The following is an 8,177-nucleotide window of genomic DNA, read 5'->3' on the forward strand; positions in this document are numbered from 1 at the left end:
CGGGAAGGGGAAGGCAGGGGAGGGCGGCCCGGCCCGGCCCAGCCCGGCCCGGCCTGGCCAGCGCGCAGGGAGGGGGCGGAGGAGCCGCCTGCCGCCGCTGCCGACTGCGAGCGCCCCGCGGGTCTCACGGGAGAGCCCACCCCGCTCGGCTGCGCCTTGTCACTCAGCAGTGCGCCCCTATGGCATAAGGAAGCTAGAAATAACGCTCGGGGAGCGCTGCCTTGCCTTTCAGTTGAGTCGATGGCTGCTGGTTCTAGTAAAATTATCAGTCCCTATAAGTAATGAGTTGACTGGTGCTGTGTTTGGAAGACAGTGTGTGTTTTTCTGTGGCTTTTCTGTTGATGGAGCTGAAAATGATGCTGATTAGAGGATGCATTTTCGATAGATACTGATACAGACCAAAACTGAGGGGAAAAACGTATGGCTTGTGCTGCTTGACCTAAGAAACCTTCCAGCTACAAACTTTTCTTTGGCAAAACGCAATTGACTCTCTCTTTATTGAACTCGGTCAAATTATGATTGTTTAATCATAATCAAACAATTACAGCATGGTAATGATGTGCCTGCTTAGCTCCTCTCAGCTGTGAGCTGAGGCAAGCCAAAGCCCTTGCTTAGCTGCCCACACTGGCAGTTACTGCTGCTACTGGACAATGCTTTGTTAAACTGAATGTGCCTGTGCCCTGACACTGTCTGCTCTGGAGGTTTGTCGCAGTTCTGCACTGACTGTCGCAGGGGAACTGCACAGGTTCAGCCCTAGGAAGAGGCATTACAGTGTGTATAAGCACTTGGGCAGGTAGGAGAGTCATAAAACCACATCATGGGCCCCCCAGTCTCCTTCCAGATCAAGCAGCAGAGAAGGTGTATAGGTTCTGGAAGGAACCACACCTGATACGTATAAACCTTACTGTTTCCCTGCAGCTGGAGGCTCCAGTCTGCTGCTGATGCCTGCCCCTACAACTCAAACTAAGGGAGCTACTTTAACTAAGTCATTGATCAGTATAGGGTTTTTCTCAAGCTGTTTTTGTTAAATACCTGACAATGGCAGCAGCAGAGACCACCTTCACCAATACAGGCACCGGCTCCCTTCCCTGATGTAGGCCACATCCTTTGGAGCAGCACAAGCGGCGTGCACAACCCAGAGTACGAAAATCAAACACGCTAAAAGTCCATTTTTCTCTTCTCTGCTTCTTTTTGCATGTTTCTTTGCCTAAGTAGTCAAATCAAGTTGAACCCAGTTTTGTTTCTGGTTTCTTTTTTTATTAATATCCACAGTCTTTACAAAGGAGAGATCCCACCCTATGAACAGGTGAGAAATCCAGCTCTGCTGGCAGTATGAGCTCTGCTTCCAGAGCCAAGGCTGAAGGGGACTAATGCAGAGAACCATATCCCCTGACTCTTGGAGTCTCAGTGGATGCTACATCTTTAGTACCAAACAAATTAGTGAGCTTGTTCCTGGTACTCACCCAGCTGGCATGGTCTGTTCACTTCTGTAGTAGTAAACTCTCCAAGCCTCTAAAAGAGGATGGTTGCACACAAATTGCCTGTTGAGATTGGTCCCTAGCCTGTATTAACTCCCTAATAAGTCCAGGAACTATTTGGGGCAGTGTTAGTTGGTGTTGGCCAAAAGCACACCAGGGACCTTTCTAAACATTTAACATTGTGAACAGACCACTTCCAGTGCTTGGTCCCTTTCCCTAGCACTCCTGAGCTTATCAATACAGATATAGCTGATGACAGCTGAAAATGTGGCTCAGATAATCTTCTCCAAAACTGAAGTGCCCAGTAGAGCAACCAGAATGATATATCTATTCATATGTGCCCTGAGAAAGCTAGGCAACTGCCTGGACATATGATGAAGAGAGAGGTGCCCTCACGAGAGTGTGGAGGAGGAACTGTTCCTGTAGCCAGGGTGAGAAGAGGGGGAAGGAAAACATGCACACCTAAGGATATGCATACCCCAGTTTGGGATCTTCTAAGGTAGTAGTCTAACAGCTTCCTGCACCCACTAATTTTCTTGACTTCAAGTATGCATCAGTATCAATTCCGATGTTGAAGGTGTTCCCTTCAGGCTTAATATCCTTTAACAAGATGCGTCTCTAACAAGATGCGTGTGTGTGTTTGTATGTGTGCATGCGTGCAGCAATTGGTTACTAAACTAGAAGACTTTCAGTTAATGAACCTTAGCTGTTCCTTTCTTTACTTTGTTAAGGGAAACCTGAAGGTGTAAGAGACAGTTCAGTTCTGACTCTTGCGGATGAGCAAGAGCTGCTTGAAAGTGCCAGATGGACAGAGGCTCTGATGGGAAGGTCACTGTGGCCAAGCTGGGAGCTGGCTGGCTGGGCTGCTCAGTTTATTTGCATGTCTGCTATCTAAAAGTTAGGGGTATTCTTGCTTAAAAAACCCTCGAATTCTGAAAGTGGAAGCAAGTATATGATTTGAATGTTTGAAAATATGTCAAATACACTGTGGGCAAGCTATTCCACAGCCCATGCCATAGCCTGCAGCCCTGGGAGCCCTAAGGAAGAGTGGCCCACACAGAGGGAAGGAGCGGTTGCCCAGGGATATGTCTGCAGTACAATTCAGTGAGTTTCTCAGTGGCACTGCCGAAATGCTCCGAGGGCTGTCAGCAGAGCAATAAGAAGAGGAGCTGAGCAAGGGAAATGTGCAGAGCCATGCCTGATGGTGAAGAGTAGCAAAGAAACATCAGCCATGACTTGAGTTGATTCCCTGAAGAGCAGTGCAGAATGGCACCTCTGTGTTCACGTCTACTGAAGTGGCACATCCCTTCGAATCAGTAGATGAGCTCACCCAGCATCTGGCTCCCCTAAGGTTGGGCAGCAAATTGGGAGTTAGAGACATGACTGGAGCACAGCGGTTCCTTTCCCTCAGATGTGGGAGCTGTATTGTAGCAGCAAAAAAGGGCTATTGCTAGGATTTCCTGAGGATGGTGGTCTCACCCACGGTTGACTATTCACAACTTCTAAGTTGATATATTCTAAAATGATGTTCTCTCTCTCCCCCCCCCCCCTTGCTGGAAAGTTATATTTGTTTAAAACTCTTTGTTTAAACACTTGGCTTGCAGGCAGGGAAATATTGCTCATGCTTTGTCATGAAAGCGGCATAATTCAGTTTCCCAGACTTCTGGGCAAGAGCTTGAAATACTGCCATTTAACAAGGGGGGTTATTTTCCGTTTTGCTTTTTACTGGGTGTCCCTAGAACTTGAACATGGACTTGTCACTGCCAAAGTACACCTGGAAAAAGAGTTGTTCTTTTTCCTCAGCTCCAGTTCTGGCACAGGCTAGACCAGCTGTTAAACCTGATTCTTCATGCCATCTGAAGTTCAAAATAAATCTTCCAAGTGGTACTACATGCCCATCTTTCTCCGTATTTGTTGGGTTTATGCTTTTCTGTCTCACTGTACACTTCTGACAGCAGAATACACAGTGTTACTGATTCACATGATAAAAACCAAACCAAACCAAAACAAAACAGGGAAAGCACAAGCCTTTGCTGGCCAGACAGACCCGAGTCTCATACCTCATCCCGCGGTGACAGACTACTGGTTCACATTGGTGCAGTGTGAGCTCAGCAGTGCATGGACATGCTAGCATTTGAAGGACTTGAGCCTTCAAACCTGATTGAAAGATATCTGGTCAATGGGAGACTTTCCAGGGATTTCAGCAAGCTTTAGGACAGAGTTTTGTTTATATCATTACAAGGTGCAGAACAGTGGAATGGAAAATAGATGTAGATTTTATTTTTAGCTATGCCATTTAGCTGCTTGCTGCCACTTTGTGCCTCTTTTGCCCTATCTGGGGATAATTAAATTTGCCTTTCTAGCTACAAGCTTTGAGATCTATTGATAAAAAATAGTTGTATATTGTTACCATTATTGTTTTGTGAGAGCTAGTTCTTAAAAAGCTTTTTGAAGCGTCATCATTAACACAACAAAGTAACAAAGATAACTTCTCTCTAAGCTTGATAAATGGGGTAAGCAAATGCCAAACCAGATCTCCTGCTGCTTTGGGTCATTGAATGTCTGATTCTACGTTGATGACATGATGCATACTTTTGCTTCTTTAAAAACTAAAATTGCTTATCTTCTGGAAGTTTATTTTATTCCATGTGCTTAATTGCTGTAACAGTCATTTGTCCTTTAGTTTGAGGAAATGGATGACTGCACAAAAGGTTTGGAAATGGGGAGAAACAACAGGGGCATAAAATTTTTCATCTAATCCAAAGCAAAAAGTTACGCTGTGACAACATGATGCATCAGTCCATGGCTGTTGGTAGATGGCAGCCTCTGTCTTTATGCAAAGGAGCTCTGTAAAAGGTTACAGCTGCCTGCAAATGCTTTCTCATAGGCCTGCGTGCTCCCACCTGCTGATACAGAATCTCAGCAGGAGGTGAAGAGATTTACCCATTTGTAGGAATAAGTTTCAAAAGCAATTCCAAACCCAGTACAGCCTAGAGGTAGTCATGAACAGGCTTTACAGGCTTTACTGGGTTAATCATATTTATAACATGGATTTTAGGAGGTAGCTGCTCTGAGGATATGTTTCCAATCGATAAGTAGAGGCAAAAGCCTTTCTGACATCTGGTTCACTTGGGGTCTTATCCTGTCATTTCAAGCAGGCAGTACTGAGGCCAAGTGTTTTTTCTCTGGTAGCAGGATAAAGCTGGGTGTGTTGCTGCTGTGTTTCTGGCTGGAGCCCTGTGAGCCCACCCTGTCGATGACTCATCAGTCAGTGGCTCAGAACATCACACGCTGCTTTGTGGCCTTCCTATTCTTATTATACTGATGCATTTGGGTCTTGCACAGTGCTGCCATTTCATTTACAAACCTCTCTTTACCGATAAAGGAAAGATGGCTGCCAGCCCTGCTTTATTCTGATGTTCAGCACTCATAAAAAGTATTTTTCTGAGCCTTTCCTGAATGATTTCAAATGAAAGATGTCTTATTGAAAAGCAGAACAACCAAAGCCCATAAACACCGTAAGAAGCACATTTCTCAGAATTTGTTTTTTTAAGCTTCTTTTTTTTCTTCCAAAATTGGCTGCTTCTATATATGATTCAGACTATTTTTTCCCTTTGCCCCCAGCAAACACTGAACTAAGATCTTTAGGCCAGAAAAAAGACCTATATTCCTACCCTGACACACTGTCTTTGAGTCTGTCTGCTTGAATATTTGAGCTTCACAAAAGTGACTAGAATAAGAAAGTGCAGAGACTCTGTTCTAAGCTATGGAACAGACTCACAGATGTCCTGGTGATGAACAGCCTCTTTCCCCCTCACTCACACTTACAGAGAATCTGACTGCTCCATTAAATCAGGTGTGAACATACCTTGACGTTAAAGGACTGTGTTAGCACAAGAGAAAAGGGATAAATAAATGTACCTGTACCTAATATTTTTTTTGTTGTATTTGTGAACCAGGTGTTCCAGGTGACATAAAAATGAAGATATCCATTGGTCTAAGGAAGTCATGAGGTAAGCCTCCTAATACTGTAGTGAGTTTTGCAAAGACCAGCTGATGGATTTTAAGGCAAGTAGGTCTGTGGCAAGCAAATCCCTTGTGCATGTCTGGCAATCCATTGGGAGCCATATATATGAAAGGGGCCATCCATCAGAGCTTTGTGCTGAAGCAGAGCCTCATCATGTGTCAATATTAGATTCAGACTTAAAAGACTGAAGTAGAAGAGAGCTGCAGTGAGGACTGATTGTCTTGATTTTGTTTTTCGGAATAGGCATTGTGATAGTGAATGCAACTCCTTCCATATTCTAGTGCACCAAACTGACTCAGACATACTGAAAACAAGTTTATGTTGTTAAATACTACAAAAATCATTAAGAAAAGTATTGTATAGATGTGCAACTCAAACACATTTTTTGCAGAATCCTTAGCAGTCCAGTAACAGCTCAGCTTTCTGCTCCCTGCCCTCAGCCACATTAAACAGTTATGTGACTGCCCCTAGTCAACTTCAATGCAAAGTCATCCAGCTTAGTTTAAATAGCCATTGGGCAGCAGGACAATATTTTGTTCCATTTCTGTGCCTGCTTCTGAAGGGACTATGCAACCATGCCCTTGGGTGCAAGAAACGTGAAGTACTTATTGGCTGAGCCATTCATGAAACCCTAGGTAGCTCAGTGGGATTTCAGAACACCATATAGTTCTTCTATAATTTGTTTCATAAATCTGCTGCTTACCCGTTCAAGCATACTCAGTAAGCATTCACAAAGTATACAGGATAACATCAGCAATCCAAAGTCATACTTCCATCCCACAGGGCAGCACTGCAGATGACTGTGCTTGTGTGCCACTTAAGTATATAGAAGAGAAGCAGTAGAGCCTTCAGGTGCACATGCTGTTTTCCAAGTGCTTAGCAACCCAAACTTAAGATCTTCAAGTGCCCACTTTTCATTTGCACACCAGCATAAAAGTTATACATGAAACATTGTGTGTGCTCACTGTGCAGCCTCAGGTGAAGGTAAATCCTTCCTCATTGAATAGCCTGCTCCTGAGATGTGGCAAGCCCACTGAGATCCCATTGCTATCAGTAGAAGTTGAGATCACTCCTGCAATGAGTGCTTCACAGAATGGGGAGTAAGGCACATGCACAAGCTGTGTTTTATGGATTGTCTCCTAACTGCAGGGATTTTTTTTTTATTTTTATTTTTTGCCATGCAGACCTCCACACACTGTGGGTAAGAGATGGAAAGGATGTGTATTCTTTTTTCCTTTGGAGAGAGGGGTTGCGTGTAATGTTAAGAAGGTTGTATGCAGTAAATGGTGTAGCTGTGTTCTCTAACATCAGTCACGTTCTGATGCTAGTGTTGCCCTTGTGATGACCATTAGTAAGTAGCTGGGCAAGGATGTGAAATGCAGTTATAACCTGAGTATAATTTGTTCTGTTTACAAGCAAGCATCAGTCCTTGCTCAGAAGTGGTCAAACAACATGCAGGGCAGAGACTCCTTAGGAACCTCATCTCTATGCTAAGGCTCTGGTTTCCAGGAAGCAATTTTTCCCTCAAGAATTATTTAATCAGAGAAAAATCTTCCGGTACTTACAGACACAACTGCAGTTATATAGAACTTGGCATTACAAAGAAAGTAACCACAACACAGCATGGCTTCCGGAGATTGAACATTTTCTGAAGTGATAGGAGAGGGAATGTGGAAGACTGCATAGCAGTGCCACCTGCTCTAACAATAGCTTTGAAAGTTCCAACCTTTGACACTTAATCAGGTACAAAAGGCATTCATTATAGCCACATTATCCTAATGTCAAAGGTATTACTCATTAAATGCATGTCTTATTTGTTTCCTATGTTCAGAAAACGTGTTCTAGGAGTCTGCAAGTCATGGTATTCCAAGTCACTTCTGCCTAGATGTAGAAAAAAATGTGATCAGTACAATTAAACACAGAAAAAAAAAGTAGTGACTATGTTCCACTTACAAGAAGCTGCATGGTAATTTGATTTGCTTCACATGGATTTAATCAATGCAAATACTGATGGAGGAAGAGCATTAGTGAGAGTAATGTGTCACTTTTATTCCTCTTTCTTTGCCTGACCTGCTCAGTGTTATATTGATCTACCTTGCTGCCAGGAAAATCAGAATCATGCTGACATGAGCTTCTGTCTTGTATAAGAGAAATTAGTTTATGTTGCAATGTAGTGCTTAAAATTCAAAAACTTTGCACAGGCTTAATTATTTTTTTGGCTTTTAACACATGAATATTTTCACTGAAGTGTTTTGCAATCACAGACTTGTCCTAGTGGCTTGTTTCTCACACAACAGCTTATCGGGATAAAAAACTGTGTGGCAGAAATGTGGTGGGATTCCCTCAGGTACTTCAATCAGAAATATTAAGTTCTCCAGAAAAGGTAGAAATCTGTGTGACCCCTTCCCTCTGCCTTGAGCCAGTAGAGAGGTTTACATCACTTAGCAGATTTCTCCATCTGCTCTTGGGGACTGTTGTTGGGGATTTGCATTCTCCTGGTTGCACCTGCCGCCCCGAGAGAGGCCCGGTACTGATGCGCGAAGACCTGAGGGCACGGGCACAGCCCGGGCACGCGGGCACCGAGCCGGGCGAGCTGTTCGGGGCAGGGCCGGGCAGAGCGGCCGCGGGGCGCAGGCCGGGGCGGCCACCGCCAGGGGCAGCGCGCGGGGCCC

Source organism: Apteryx rowi, unplaced genomic scaffold (genome assembly GCF_003343035.1).
Source record: "Apteryx rowi isolate R43461 unplaced genomic scaffold, aptRow1 scaffold_1048, whole genome shotgun sequence".
In the NCBI taxonomy this organism is placed as follows: domain Eukaryota; kingdom Metazoa; phylum Chordata; class Aves; order Apterygiformes; family Apterygidae; genus Apteryx; species Apteryx rowi.